General features: G+C 36.0%; 1 long non-coding RNA gene across 1 annotated transcript; it reads right to left on the bottom strand.

Annotated features, from left to right (window-relative positions):
• Nucleotides 1-5309: 5309 nt before the first annotated feature.
• LOC108945083 (uncharacterized) lies at nt 5310-7199 on the bottom strand. The gene is made up of 2 exons (XR_004506972.2): nt 6080-7199; nt 5310-5653 (listed from the first exon to the last, which is right to left on the bottom strand). It is a non-coding gene; the product is annotated as an uncharacterized lncRNA (long non-coding RNA).
• Between the last annotated feature and the right edge of the window lie 9947 nt (nt 7200-17146).

Here is a 17146-nt window from a genome sequence, read left to right as displayed (position 1 = left end):
TTTTTACAAGAGAGTCGTACTATTTTTATAAGGTGTAATGGCTTCTAAGCCACTTAAACTTGCATCGGATTTTAAAGCCGTTACATGAACTTTCGATTTTCCCATTTTAGCACCCCTAACTCGATAAAAAACTTTATAATAAACCCCTCCCTCAGAGCGTGTATCTCAATTGCCTGACATGAAAACCACGCCAGATACTAAGACCATTTATTATTTGACATTTGTAATATCTGGGTCCCATCCTTTTTTAAACCAATTTATCAAAATTTTAATTTTTGTTCTCTTTCCTTTCTTCTCCACCATAGCTCCACCAAAACCTTCCCTTGCCCAGCCATTATTTCTAATAGTAAAAATTCAAATATGATCAATTCATATCCTAGTGCATACCTTAACAAGACCTCAATCTAGAAATTAGTCCAAACAAGCCATCAGATCTTCTCAAAAAATATCAAAACCATTCCGACAAGATTTTCAACGAAAAAAATGATATCTGGCGATACTCGTCAAAATCAAAACTAACAGACCTCCTTGAGAACCTATTACTTCCCACCCCTAAAAGTTTTCATTAATTTCGTAGTCTCAACTGGCCAAAGAAGATCGTCGAAGACACTGTCACCACCATACCTTTGGAGGGAACGGGGAGAAACTGTGGGGAGAAAGAAATTGGGTTTGGGGGGGGGGAAACTGTGAGGAGAAAGGAGAAAGAAATTTTTAGGAGGGGGTTGTAAGGAAGAAGATAACTAAAGGGGTTATGGGAGGGATGATTTAGGATTTAGGATTTTTTTTATTTTTTATTTTTTGTCTTTTATTTACTTTTCCTTTTTCATATTCAAATTTAATATTTTTAATACTGTAATTCGAGTGGCGCTCTTTTTCTGCGTGATTAGCACGCCCTCTGACCATGTCAGTTGTGCTACTGTCACATAAGTATAGTCAACGGTCAAAAGTGTTCACTTATAAGTAATCGGTTGAGTTGAGGTGTTAAAATGGAAAAATCAAAAGTTCATATATCGACTTTAAAATTCGGTGCAAGTTTAAGGGCTGAGAAGCCATTTCGCTTTTTTATAATGATAGGTAACTCTTATTGACATAGGATAGGTTGCTTTTGATGTTATTACTTCCAAAATTCTAAAACTTTTTATGTTTCCTCTTTCAGATTCCAAAACCAAAGCAAGAAAACCATTCTCCATTTTTATATAATTAGTCTGTCTCTTGTTATTTCTACATCCCAGCCATTGCGTAAAACTCACTGAATTCGAGCTATATCCCATGTTATTCTTTATGGGAAAAGTATGTGCCGACATGCTTTTCCAGCTCTCAGATATTTTGCAGTAGAGGTAATTACTATTATGATGTGTGTTACAATAACTCTTTAATTTGTTTAACAATCCAGAGATAAACCTCCAAAGTTTTGTCGAACTTTTTTTTTCATTGTAGAATGAATTATTCGAAAATACGACTTGAGATCTTGAAACTCATACAAGTAAATTTTTACAAAATAATAGGCAAGCCTATTGCGAATTTCATAAAATAATAGCAAAATACTTTCTAAAGGTTAGAATCATACATGTTCAAGAGAAAAAAAAATTAGAATAGCCGATGATAGATGGAGAGTAAGAGAGAGGCGCGAAACTTTATGCACAGAAGATGAAGAAGAAGGTGTGGAATTTGCTAAAATATAGCCATATTTGTGGAGCGATTAATTGCGAGAATAACGTATACCGTTTTTTTAAGAGCTTGAGCGCCATTAGTAGACTTGTTAAATGGGTCAACCCGACCTGGACCCGAACCAGTTGACTCTTGGCACGTGGCTCCTTAATTGGGTCGGGCCGGTTCACTTTCTTATAGGGACCGGTCCGAATTTGACCCATTAATCAAAACATGTTGATCTGACACGGACCCGTAACCCGTATTTCCTTAACCCGGGCCCTAATGGGCCGAATTCAATTTAATTAAAAAAAGTTAAAAACTAATAAATGATAAAAATTTTAAACTTTATACATATATAAAAACTTGAAATTACTACATGTCCTTGAAGCCAGTTAGAATAAAAATGAAAGAAAAATCATACTTTATTAACATTAAAACTTTTGAAACATATGGAAATCGACTATTTCTAAAACTAATAGTGTACTTCAATGTTAGGATTTAATTTTTTACCATTTGTCTGAATATATATATATATATATATATATATATATATATATATATATATATATATATATATATATATATATATATATGTATGTGTGTGTGTGTGTGTGTGTGTGTGTGTGTGTGTGAGAGAGAGAGAGAGAGAGAGAGAGAGAGAGAGAGAGTGAGCTGGTCTGGACCGGTTGACCTGTGGGTCAGCTACCGGTTCAGGTCCGATCCGGTTCAGTGCGTCAAAATATTATAGCCTGGCCCAGGCCCATTAAATTAATGGATTGGTCCGGTTAGGTTTTGTGGGTCATGAGCCGGTTAAAGGATCAATTTTAATGGGTTATGTGGGCCGGTTCGTGAGTGGACCCTGCCCATTTGACAGGTCTAGCCAATAGGTCTTTGGTATGGGTCTGTTTCAGCCAGATGCATTCAGACCTATTAAGAGTTTTTAAAAGAGAAAAAATAAATAGACTTAATGGGCTAGATCTGAATAACTAGGGTTAAGATCTAAAAAATAAATGTATTTGATGGGCTAGATCTAAATGATTAAAATTCGGACTTTCATTAAATATAAACAAATGAGGCCTTAGTGGGGCCCAATTCATTTCGTGAAGTGCAAGAAAGTATAAAATTGGCTTGGACTGTTGCACTATTAGCAAAAACAATTTTGTAGTAAAACTTCTCATAAACAATACTTACTCGATTTTAATTTATGTGAACCAGTTTGACTGAGCATAGAGTTTAAAAAAAATAGAATTTTTTTAAATTTGTGGTGTAAAAGGAAGCACATATATTTTGTGTGGTTATAAATCATTGCATAAAGGTAAATTGTTTCCAAATATGGATAGTGATCATTCTTTTTGGCACGGACTAAAAAGAAAATATTTTCACATAAATTGAAACGGACGGAGTATAATGTTTGATTAATCGCATAACAAAAGATAATTATTGCAAAACTAGTAAGTATGTAAGAGAAATAATCTTCATTGTATCACTCGCTTCGTCCCAATACATGTGATGTAGGTCGGATTTCGAGAGTCAAATTTCTTAATTTTGATGGCATATTTGGATATAAGATTCTATATTTACAATGTTAACTTATATATTGATCTTGCTATATACTCCTTTCATTTCAATTTACGTGGTATAGGTTAAATTTCAAGAGTTAAACGAGTCTATTTGGATGCAATATTTTCATATTCCTTTTTACTATTTTGAATTATTAATTAATGTGGTTTATAATACTTTTTACATAGTTTTTAAATATGTAACTTTTATTTCAAAAATATTAAAGAGTTTCATCCGAATTTACGATCAAAACTAAGAAGCTTTAACTCTAGAAAATAGAACGGTACCACATAATAAAACAAAGGAAATAATTATTTTCATCATACTTAGAATATATTTGTTTCAACAATGTGAGCATGAATTGGTTCGTGTATTGGATATTAATTTTTACTCACTTTAGTTTGAATTTTGGTAAATCACGCGCCGTCGACTAAGATATTACTGAGTATCTAACTTCGTTGTTCTCTATCTTGCTACTGAAAATTCTTTAATGGGAGGAAATAGATGAAATGAAATCTAAGGCAATGGGGAAAAATAAAAGGAAATGAATAAAGAATGAGTTGTCGTCTGCAGCTGCTTAATTGCCAAATGGCTTGAAAAAGTAAACACACAATGAAATATCAAATAATGTGACTGATTAAATGCTTAACTTTGAAACTCACTTTGTTTCAACTTTCAAGGCACCAAAGAAAAATAATTACTCTTATTTTGGAAGGAAAATTAATTACTAGTATTTTGCAAGGAAATAATTACCAAATGTTTCAACTCCTATAATACTTCTATTACTACAATTTCTTGTTAAATTATTTTCATGCCAAAGCAGTTGTCTCGCTTTCTAATCAACATATCCATCTCTGTATTCTTCTCTTTTTAACTAAGTTGAATTGATTAAGCAGTCACTCATCACTTCAATGAAAGTTTTGTTACAATAAATCAGAAAATAAAAGGTTTACAACTCAAGAAGACAACTTTCATTTTTTTTTCTCTGTGATTATATGTCACTCCTTTTGAATTTATCTCCAAAAAGATTTGCTTTCTATATCCAAAATCATTTGTTTTTAACATTTTCAATCCATAGGAGGCGAAGAAAGTATCATATAACTCATAGCTATTCATCAAAAGTTCATGTAAACGTGTATTTAATTTGGTATGGCTATATAAAACTTTTTATAAAAGTAGTTCTCGCCTATATATTTCTCATATTATGTCCATACAAGCACCTATTCCTCACTCCATTGGTTCCTCACATCCTTAAGTGACGGTTAGAATCTGCTTCATTTTCTTAATGCTATCTTAGGGTTGTATCGTTTGACCATTAATAAATTAAATAGTATCTTCAATTACTAAGAATTGTGTTTATATGGTTAGAAATTATCCTCTTCACACGTTCTGACCGAAAAGTCCCACTTGACAATTAAGACCTAAAGATCAAGTGATGTACTTCGGAAGATTCTAAGGTTATGGTTATCAAAAGGTTAAGTATTCAAAAGATGGTCAAATAAGTTTGACGACTCAGTCAACCTTATACCTAAGTTACGCAAAAGCGGAAGTCACTATCGAGGATCCCACTATTCACTACTTAATCTACTGATGGACTGGCTCAATACTCGGAAGGACATTTCTCTTCTCACCGATATAAAAGGTGCTCCTATGCTCGGAAGGAGGATCACTACAAGAAATAAGGGCTACGATGACACTTAATAAATGTCGTATTAAGTGCCATAAATGTCGTAAAATTACTTACCGATATTTTTTTTTTACACTTAGGTCAAATGTCGTAAATTTCAATGTCGGAAAATTTCCGACATTTATATTAATGTCGGTAAATAATTTACTGACATTTATTTCACGACTCTTTTTGAAATGTCACATTAATTTTTCTGACATTTAATATACTGTGGTAAATAAATAGTTTGTAGCTTATTCAGTTTATGATATTTAGAAGTGTCGGAAAATTTGAGTGACTAATGACACTTCTGTAGCACATCCATTAATGTCAAAATTAAAATATTCATTGATGTTTATGCAATACATCCTATAATGTGGAAACTAAATTGTATTTTATTAACAGGAAAGTATAACAATCAAAGTTCAAATAGTACCTACAAATGTCATTCACCATAGACAATTTAAACAAAAATAAAATATTTGCAAACATAAGATCCCTATACAAAGAATAAAATTGTGAATAGCTATACATCTTTACAATTAAATATTGTTGGATTCAAACTAATATTGGGGCAAGAGATATCTTCACTTCTTCATGAGCTCTTTTTTCCACTCCCTCTGCTACTTTCTTTTAGGAGCTTCCTCCCCAAGTCGCTTGAGTACCTACTCATTTGATAATCTCCTGAATTGAGAGAAAAAGATTGTCTGAGTTGTTGATCAAATGATGGCTAATACCACTAATTATTGCAGATTCCAACTTTAAGTAATAAATTCCCTGGAAGAGGACAGAAAGGATATTGGGCAACTCTATAAACTATGCAGTAGGATTTAATCAAAGATAGCAGCTATTCGCTTAAGTAGTATGTTATTATGGTCCAATACTTATCTTTATAAGTAAAGTATCTCCTAATCTAGAAAATATAACAAATAAAACTAACTTACAAAGACTGCAACAATCAATTACATACTATTTGGCTTAAAAGAAATCAAGGAGAATAACAATATTTTCATGAATTTGACACAAAGATATACAACAATTCAAATGTTAAACAAGTCGGTAAAAGTTTGGTGGAGTATTGAATTTGGTGATATTGGAATTATCAATCCTAACCTTGGCAACCACCGTTAAGGAGCACACTTTAATCACTCGGCAGAAGTTTATTGTACAAGAAATAAACATGGAGCTCCAAAACTAGCATACATCTAAATTGAGCTCCATAACCAGCACACATCTAAATGGAACTCGGCGAGAAACAGAACTCATTTGAGTGAGACGTACTTGATATATCATATGTAAGTAAACAAAAAATACAAAAGAAAACTTAAAAATATAGCTTTTTTAGAACAAGACCAAATAGAGGCAAAACTAAAGATACATGCATCGCCAGTTTCATCCAAACTCCACTATCAAGCAAAACTCTTTGTTCATCAGCTTGCCAAATGCCAACACTAAGATCACTGAATAATTGGATCCTATTTAAAACCAGTGTCAGAATTGAAATAAGAATTACCTCATTTTCACATTCCTCCTACCAATAAATTGATAGCAATGATTAATCTTTAAACATCTTTACCTTCCCCCAAGCACTCCAAACTAGATATCATACGAACATATGAAAACGCTGCATAACAACAGCAAATATTTCAAGAAAACACCAATTTTGCAGGCAAATAATATCATCAAAGCTACACATTATAAAAACCTTAAAATTACTAAACTTTATTGTATGTTTATCAATGAACAAAGATGTTGAATAATTAATCATGATGATACCTGATTGTAGCAGAGAAAGAGAGATCGAAAGACTTCATATTCGAATCAGTAGAGACATCGAACTTCAGAAGGAAATCTTATCTTAATTTTAAATAATATATCGTCTGTAGCCGATCTCGTCCCAAGTCGCAACTTTGTTTTCTCAACCCTTCTCGTCTACGACGGTATCAAAGGCAGAGAAGAAGAAATCGACGGACAAGGCACATTAGCAGAGGATTCCAAAGGCCAGCAAGAGCTCAACGATGGGGGTAGAGTGAAGGAAATCTAGACTAATTATGAGTCCGGTGACGCCGTTGTAGGTCTAATTTCCTTTTGTTTCACGTATTTAAAAGTTACACATTAGGTTACAATTTCCTTCTTTAATTGTAATTGTCGGTAATTGCTTATTAATATTGCACCATTCAAATCAAAATGTCATAATTTTCTCACAATTGTTATCAAATGTCATTATGTTAGCAACAGTTTTTAATAAATGTCACAAAAGTAATTAATTTCTGATATTTATTATAAATGTCACCAAATAAATATGGTTGTAGCCCTTATTTCTTGTAGTGATCATTAAATACGCATAGAAATACCTTCTCTGCAACAAAAACAATACCAGCATGTGCTAACTTTTCCCTGACTAAGCTTTGTAATTCAGCCACACTTGTGAGCGGAGACCATTCAGAACTAAAAATAAAGAAGAGTTTTCTCAGTTGCGTTACTCTTTTTAAATTTATTTTGCTATTTCTCGTTTAGCTTTATTCATTATCTACGACTGTATCGGGTCAAACATATTGTTAGTGGCCCTTGAAAATTACAAATTTAACTATTTAATCTGAAAACTAATTTTTGGATAAAACAGTGCTCCTAGTATTTACTTGTAACAGAATGTGAGGAAAAATAAACAAATAATATACGTAGTATATACTAGTAACCAATACTCCAGTAATTTCGAAATCCAAAATATACTAAGGTCAGTGAATCAGAATGAACTCCGGCTATTTCACAGCTACAAACAGAAAGCACACACAGATCAAGTAATAGGGTATCAGCTAAGATTGAAGCATTGACAGCTGAACATCAGACGGTTGGATAGCCGTTACAATTTTGCTTTAGTGCATGCAGAGTAGTTTAATTTATTAGGGTACAAATTATAATAAATGCTACTCTAGTAACCAAAATTAAAAGACTCCGAACATTATTAAGTTGATATAAATGTATCTCGGCAATTCTAAAGAGTATAATAAAAGCAGGTAACCAAAGAGACTTAACGCTGATCTTTTAATGATATTGTAAACTTAAAATAAGAGGAGAAAAAGAAAGAGAGGCAAAAGAATGAGAACAACAGATAAATGCTCATTTTTGTCTGTAAAAGCCAAAAGATGTCAGCAACGCAAAATCTCCTTTATAATCCTAGAGACTATTTTTAAAATCAATAAATTTGTCTAAGCGACAAAATCCAATAATAAAATTCCCAAAAGATAGCTAGCTAAAGTCAATTAAAATCCTTTGGTAGACACCCCATCTGAGAACCTAGATTTTTAAGATGGTTTAGAAGAGTGTTACACCTAAGAGAATATTAACCCAAAACTCAGAGACCTTAACAGAGTATTTATTTCGCTATATGCTGGCTTTCTACAGTGTGTAAATTTTCTTTACAGAAATTCAAAAGATTAATTCAGATATCTAGGCAGAACAATATATGTAAATTACAATATATTAAGTTAAAAATCCAAATTGTAGAACAAAACTGACTAACATAAGTTGCAGTGTAAATATTTAAAATATGAAAATAAATAGTGGACCATATAGGGCAAAACATTTCAAAACATTATTAGCTCCGTTTGCTAGAGCTACTTAGTCATTCCTGTAACTTTAAAAGCTCCATAAATGTCATGGAGATGTGAAATAGAAAATGCTTTGAATTTAATTAAACACTTAACTAGCTAACTTCATGATATAACATAAACATCCCCTTGTCGAAACGGGGATAAAGTTCACCAAAAACATAAAGATCCCATTGTCGAAACGGGGATAAGGTTCCCCAAAAAAACTGTCTTACAACTTCAAATAACGATGGAACAATCACTAGGATATGAAGTAGACAATTAATCTGCTAATTCCATAAATTTTAGAAGCAGATTTGTCATCTCTACAGAGCTGAGAGTATTGCACTCTACATAAGTTACTGCCTTGACCCTGTAGGCAAGTTGGACTCCTTAGCAAACAGAAAAAGAAAAAGACATTTTATATGAAAATAATTGTCATAGACTCTTCCTCTCATCTCCATCATAGTGAAGTGCATTTTTATCCCAGTGTTTGTTCGAAGACGAGTACTCCACATATCAAATGAGATGGCAGTGTAGTTGGTCTACAAGTTAAAAACACATTTTATATGAAAATAATTACAATGACATGTATCACGTGTTTGACTAAACATAAAAATAAATCATACCATCACTATATTGTTACCACGTATCCTTGTCAATAGAGTAGAAGATGGATCTTCGATTTCACGCTCTTCTCTTAAAAGGTCTCCCACAAATATGCAACTTATTGAAGTCACATCAGAAGTGCATTTTCGAACTATTCTTTTCGAAGAACTAAGCACAGCCAAGAGCAAGGGTACTGCCGTAAAATCTTCCTGGAGTACAGTGCAAATATGCACAGAACAAAAAAGTCTCGAGAACAACTCCGCCAAACGTAAGAGGAATTGAAGAATACCTGCAGCAATCCTAAGCTTATCCTCCCATGATGAATCTATCAAAGTTTGCCCGAGGTTCCTTAACTTGTTAAAACCTGTTTGAAGACAGTTTTGATGAGGTCTAGCTAAAACAGGTGGCCGTCCCCTCACATCAACCAAGAGTCTTTGTCCTTGCATGGTCAAGGAGTTTCGAGTATGGAAATAGACATCTCCAAAAATACAAATCAGACCCCCAAAAGCTGAACCCATAGCCCAACCAGCAAGCTTTTTCTTCGTTAAGTCGGTATGCGAAAACTGAGCTGCCGTAGTCACGTAGGTCTCCACACCTATGTTGAGTCCAAACAAAAGGTCCAACATGGCATTTCTCCAGCTGTAGTTCGTAAAGGTTACTACAAAGCAGCAAATCACATAAATTATAGAAACCACTATGATAACAGGAAAGCACCAGATAGGCATATCACCAGATTCCACTTTTTCTGAGGCTGAGGTCATATTCATGTTGTGTGGTGGTTCTTTTGTGAATATTTGATCTGAATATATTTGTGAAAATGGGGTGATGAAATTGGAAGAATGAAGAAGGGACAGTGATTGGTTGCTTTGTGTTTAGAGGAAGAAGAACTTAGCTTTGAACTTTGTTTCAACTTTTTTCACAGAAGATGGCCTCTATTACTATTAATTTTCGATTTGTTGCCATCTTCCTCTTCGACTTGATATTCTACTAGGTAATAAGAGGATGAAGGCTTGTTTTTATTAGTATCACATTTTCATTTGGTTTATAAGTGGATGAAGGCTTGTCGGTTTGACAGACAATGGAAAAGGGCAATGAGAATGGAGTATTACTTAGTATTAATTTGTCTCATATGCATTTTATTCTGCATATGGAAATTCAAAAATGCATACTGAACCAGTGACTGAGGGGGTGTTGAGGTGGGGAGTGGGGAGTGGGGGAATAAATTTCGTGTCAGCTTGTGCTGATACTACACAGGTAATTGATCTTCCAAAAATGGTAAAGACTCAACTAGAGCCGTCCGATTGTTGCTTGCAAAAGTGCAAACAAGATATGTGGAGTAATGTGTGCTTTTAGATGAAATATTGCTGTTGATTCATTACACAGCTGTATGGTTACAATAACTGTATGGGTACAATAGCTGTATGGTAAATAGGTACAATAGCTAGATTTGGATTATAGTGTATAACCAATAGATAGTGTACAAATATAATAGATTTTTCTTTTTTGATTTTAGTAAAATACTTGTATATATATACATTACACTACAGCAATGAAAAGACAAGGAAATTTTCCTAATTATAAATTCAATCTCTAAATTCCTACACAATTAGATAACTGAGTAATTTTAGATTCATTTGAAGCTCGTGCATTCAATATTTCAATGTTGTCAATGTTTATGTTTCCTAGTATAAAAATAATAACTTTAGTTGTGGGTGATTTTAGTCTATTTTCATTTCATTTTAATTTTTGTAAAGAAAAGTAGTCATACATAGGAGTACCCAAAGGTTTTGAACGTGTTTATTGTACGTGATATGCTGATAAAACTACTGGCTTCTTGATTATCTCATTTATTTATGTTGATTTCTTGTATTTACTCATCCAAATCACTCACATTTGCATTTTGTATAATCATTTACCAATGCATATCATACAGCTAGATGGGTGGTTTATGCATATTTTCATTCATATGACTATATTTGTTTGTTCCGATTCCCTCTCATGTGTCCTCAAATAAATGTTTGGTTTAATGAGGTGTAAATTGGGTGACGAAGGAAAATGAAATTTTGAATAAACTTTATCTCTCATTGGATTAGGAACGGAAGATTAGTGTGCTTATATATACTCTCTCCGTTTATTTTTACTTATCCACTTTGGATTTTTCGCGTCCCTTAAGAATAATAATTTAAGTATGTACTTTACCATATAAGCCCTAATAAAGATAGCATTTCAAAAAGTCTTGGAACGTAATTTTGAAAATGATTAATTAATGATAAAGGTAAAACAAAAAGAAAAAAAATTCTTTTTCTCTTGATTTGTTAAAATGGATAAAAAAATAAAAAAATATATTTTTAGTATGGTGGATAAAATAGAAGCACTTTTTCTAACTTTTAAAGAGTTGAGATGAGAGTAAACATCGCGTCGTTGTTGCTTGGATTTGGACAAAATTTATTTTCTTTTTTTGTTATTTATTTTTCTTGTTCTAATATTAGTCTTCGAAATTTTGAAAGTAAAATTCGCGGTTTAAATGATTAACTCCTAATGTTAATTTCTAATTCGCAGATTTCTCAAACGATACTTAATAGAAATTTGAAATTTCTTCCAAACATACACCTATTTCCAAACATGTATCTTTGCACTTGTTGAAAAATTCATTGGCTATAAATACATAAGATTAGTTTCATTTTTCAGATAGCGAAAATCAAAAAATCTACATACATTCTTCCCTCTCTTCTTTGCATTTCCGTATATTTTTCAAAGAGAAAAGCGTAAGTGTCTAGTGTTTTGTACCCGTTTGTTGAGTTCAATGAATGTCTATAATCTCTATTGTCGGTATTATAAAATTGGTGTTCCATTCTATCCTGAACGAAATTGATCCAACAATATTCTTAGGCAGCATCAAGAGAAGTAAATTCTTTAAAGAAATACCAATCTTCTGTTGGACTCGAAACTTTCATTTTTTGTTTTTATTTTGTCACGACCTAATTTTTTCCTCCATGTGACGTCGTGACGGCACCTAATCTCTACAACTAGGTAAGCCTAATATTTTGCGGAATAATGAAATAAAAATATAAATTTAACTAACTATTCATAATTACACAACAAATCCCAAAACTCAGAACTTAGTGAATCACAAACTACAAAAGGAAAAATCTAGTGTCTCTATACATCAGAATCTAACAAGGAAAATACACAAGATAATGGACATGAGAAAGAGTAGAAGGAGACTCCAAGGTCTGCGGACGCGGCAGATATACCTTGATGTCTCCAAAACTGTCCCGGCTCACTGATAGTGCGGCTGATAAGGTGCACCTGGATCTGCACACGAAAAATATGTGCAGAAGAGTAGCATGAGTATACCACAGTCGGTACCCAGTAACTACCAAGCCTAACCTCGATCGAGTAGTGACGAGGACAGGTGAGGGTCGTACTGGTAAATATATAATAAAACAATATAGAGTGTAATACCACAATAAAATAAAGGCTGAAATTTAACAACAATGAAATCATAGAAGGTAACAGCTCATTACATAGAAACACAATAGGGGATCTCCCGAGATACCGTCTCGTAGTCCCAAACATAAATATGCAGGGGAATCTCCCGAAATACCGTTTTGTAGACCCAAAGTAAATATGCGAGACAGGAGAATCTCCCGGAATACCGTTCCGTAGTCCCAAAGTAAATATGAAGTACATGGAGATCTCCCGGAATGCCGTTCCGTAGTCCCAAAGTAAATATGCAGTACAGGGGGATCTCCCGGAATACCGTTCCATAGTCCCTAAGTAAATATGCAGTACAGGGGGATCTCCCGCAATACCATTCCGTAGTCCCAAAATAAATATGCAGCGCGAACGATAGAAATACAACTACATCACAAATTTTCTTACGATTTAAACTAAGTACTAGTCAAGGAAGAAGGAGGAAATTCACTAAGCATGCTGCACAGAATTCACATAAACAATTAAGACACGTAGGCATGTTGTATTAGACTAAATATGATAGCTTCCCATATTGGAATAACTCATTTAAGAATGAAAATAGATTAATACTCATTAAAATGGTATAACTCAAAATAACGAGAAAACATGTTGCTGTAAGAAAAATCGGGTTTTACTACAACTAGCCCGTGTACGTACTAGTCACCTCACGTACACGGCGCTCATGTATCACAATAGTTTCAAATCTTAAGGGGATTTCCCCCACACAAAGTTAGACAAGTCACTTACCTCGAGTCAATCTCAATCAATCGGTCACAATGCCTTTCCCACGAATATCTAGCTCCGAATGGCCCAAATCTAGCCAAAAGCAATTACATATCATAAATACAACCATAATAGACTCATCTAATTAATGAAATCAATACTCTAACAAAAATTCCGAAATTAACTCAAAAATAGCTTGTGGAGCCCACGTCTTGGAATCGGGTAAAAGTCATAAAATATGAAAGCTCGTTCACTCACGAGTCTAACCATATCAAATTTAATAAAATCCTACACCAAATGGTCTTCCAAATCCACAAATCAAACTTCCAAATCCCTAGCCTCCAATTCCTAATTTTCACCTTAAATACATACTAACTAGGTGGAACAATACATGGGGAAGCAAGATTATTGATCAAAATAAGCACAAGGGACTTACCTCAAGGAAATCTCTCGAAAATGCTCTCAAAAATCGCCCTAATCCGAGTTTGCAAAGTCCAAAATGACAAAAATCGCTAAGCCCTTCGGTTTTAACCACTGCCCAGGTATTTCCGCACCTGCGGAGCCTGGGCTCGCACCTGCGGGTGCGTTTGTGCGGCAAAATGTGTGCATCTGTGCAAATCACTTACCCCCTCTGCCTTTGCACCTAAGGTGAAAGGGCCGCACCTGCGTGTGCGCGCCTGCGGGAATCCCTTCCACTTCTGCGGACCTTACGCACATGCGATGACCCTAACGCATCCGCCGGCATCGCAAATGCGGAATTCACCTCGCACCTGTGACCCCTGGCACTCCTCCATTTATCTTCTTCTGCGCTTGCCTCTCTGCACGTGCGATCATGCACCTGCGGTCTCTCCACCGCTGGTGCGAAAATGACAGATGCTTGAAGACTTCAGCAGCAACTCAAAATTAAATTTTGATCCGTTAAGCATTCGAAACTCACCCGAGACTCCCGGAACCTCAACCAAGCATACCAACCAATCCTAATACATCATATGAACTTAGTTGAGCCCACAAATCATATCAACTAACGCTAAAATCACGAATCACCCTCCAATTCAAACTTAAAGAACTTGAAACTTCGAATTCCTACAACCGATGCCGAAGCCTATCAAACCACGTGTAAATAGCCTCAAATTTTGCACACAAGTAATATTCATCATTACGGACCTACTCCAACTATCGAAATCGGAAACCGACCCCGATATCAAAAATTTCACTACCGGCCCAAAATTCCAAAAATGTGACTTTCGCCATTTCAAGCCTAAACGAGCTACGGACCTCCAAAACACAATCCGGACACGCTCCTAAGTCCAAAATCACCCAACGGAGCTAACTGAACCGACAAAACTCCATTCTGGAGTCATCTTCACACAGTTCTGACTACGGTAAAAAAATCCTAAGACTTAAGCTTTCGTTTAGGGATTAAGTATCCCAAAACACTCTGAAATACAAAACTAATCATCCCGGCAAGTCACAATAGCAGAAATGGATATGGGGAAAGCAGTTAATAGGGGTTTGGGGCTCTAACTTTCAAAATGACTGATCGGGTCGTTACATCCTCCCCCTCTTAAAACAATCATTCGTCCACGAACGAGCATAGAGACATACCTGAAGTGGTGAAAAGATGAGGATAACGGCTGCGCATATCCTGCTCCATCTCTCAAGTCGCCTCCTCGACCGGCCTTCCCCTCTAATGAACATTCACGGAAGCAATGTTCTTTAATCTTGGCTTTCTGACCTGCCTATCTAAAATAGCCACTAGCTCTACAACATAAGATAGATCCCTGTCCAATTGAACTGAGCTGAAATCCAACACATGGGAATAGAAACATGGAATACCGGATGAACTCTTGCTAGACTGGGAGGCAAGGCAAGGTCATAAATAACCTCCCCAACTCGACGCAACACCTCAAATGGACCAATGAACCTTGGGCTCATCTTGCCCTTCTTTCCAAACCTCATAACGCCCTTCATAGGCAAAACCCGAAGCAAGACTCGCCCTCCAACCATGAATGCCACATCGCAAACCTTCCCGTCCGCATAACTCTTCTGTCTAGACTGGGCTGTGCAAAGTCTATCCTGAATCACCTTCACTTTTTCCAAGGCATCTTGAACCAAGTCCGTACCCAATAATCTGGCCTCGTCGAGTTCGAACCAACCGACTGGGGACCGACACTGCCTACCGTACAGAGCCTCATACTGTGCCATCTGAATACCGGACTGATAACTGTTGTTGTAAGAAAACTCCGTAAATGGCAAGAACTGGTCCCAAGCACCCCTAAAATCTATCACACACGCACGGAGCATATCCTCTAATATTTTAATAGTGCGCTCAGACTGCCCGTCCGTCTGAGGGTGAAATGATGTGCTCAACTCAACCCGAGTACCCAACTCATGATGTACAGCTCTCCAGAAACGTGATGTGAACTGCGTACCCCGGTCAGATATAATAGATATCGGTACGCCATGAAGCCTGACGATCTTACGGATGTAGATTCGAGCTAGCTGCTCGGAAGAATAGGTAGTCATCACGGGAATGAAATGAGCCGACTTGGTCAGCCTATCCACCATCACCCAAACTGCATCATACCTCCGCTGAGTCTGTGGGAGTCCAATAACGAAATCCATAGTGATCAGCTCCCATTTCCACTCCGGAATCTCTAACTTCTGAAGCAATCCACATAGTCGTTGATGCTCATATTTTACCTGCTGGCAATTCAGACATCGAGCCACATACTCTACCATGTTCTTCTTCATTCTCCTCCACCAGTAATGCTATTTCAAGTCCTGATACATCTTTGCGGCACCCGAATGAATAGAGTACTGCGAACTGTGAGCCTCCCGGAGAATCAACTCACGCAAATCATCTACATTGGGCACACATAACCTGCCTTGCATCCTCAATACACCATCATCTCCAATAGTAACCTCCTTAGCATCACCGTGTTAGACCGTTTCCTTAAGGACAAGCAGATATGGGTCATCATACTGACGCTCCCTGATACGATCATAAAGAGAAGACCGAGAGACCACACAAGCCAAAACTCGACTCGGCTCAGAAATATCCAATCTCACAAACTGGCTGGCTAAGGCCTGAACATCCAACGCCAATGGACTCTCTACTGCTGGTAGATATGCTAAACTCTTCAAACTCTCTGCCAGGTGACTCAAAGCATCGTCCACCACATTGGCCTTCCCAGGGTGGTACAAAATAGTGATATCATAATCCTTAAGCATCTCCAACCACCTCCGCTGATGTAAGTTAAGATCTTTCTGCTTAAATAGATGCTTCAAACTCCGATGATCGGTGTAAATCTCACAAGGAACACCATACAAATAATGTCGCCATAACTTCAAGGCATGAATAATAGCTGCTAACTCAAGGTCGTGGACAGGATAGTTCTTTTCGTGTACCTTCAGATGTCTGGACGCGTAGGCAATTACCCTACCATCCTGCATCAACACCGCGCCGAGACCAATTCGTGATGCATCACAATATACAGTATAAGACCCTGAACCTGTAGGTAATACCAATACTAAGGTAGTAGTCAAAGCTGTCTTGAGCTTCTGAAAGCTCTCCTCACATTCCTCTGTCCACATGAACGGATCACCCTTCTGGGTCAGCCTGGTCGTAGGTGCTGCAATAGACGAGAAACCCTCTACAAATCGACGGTAATATCCCGCCAAACCAAGAAAACTCCGGATCTCTATAGCTGAGGACGGTCTGGGCCAACTCTGCACTGCTTCAATATTTTTTAGATCCACCTGGATCCCATCACTCAATACTAAATGACCCAAGAATGCCACTGAGTCTAGCCAAAACTCATACTTTGAAAATTTTGCATATAACTTCTTTTCTCTCAAGGTCTGAAGTGCA

The sequence above is a fragment of the Nicotiana tomentosiformis genome, chromosome 4 (assembly GCF_000390325.3).
Source record: "Nicotiana tomentosiformis chromosome 4, ASM39032v3, whole genome shotgun sequence".
Taxonomy (NCBI): Eukaryota; Viridiplantae; Streptophyta; class Magnoliopsida; order Solanales; family Solanaceae; genus Nicotiana; species Nicotiana tomentosiformis.
This window is presented reverse-complemented; position numbering and strand designations above follow the sequence as displayed.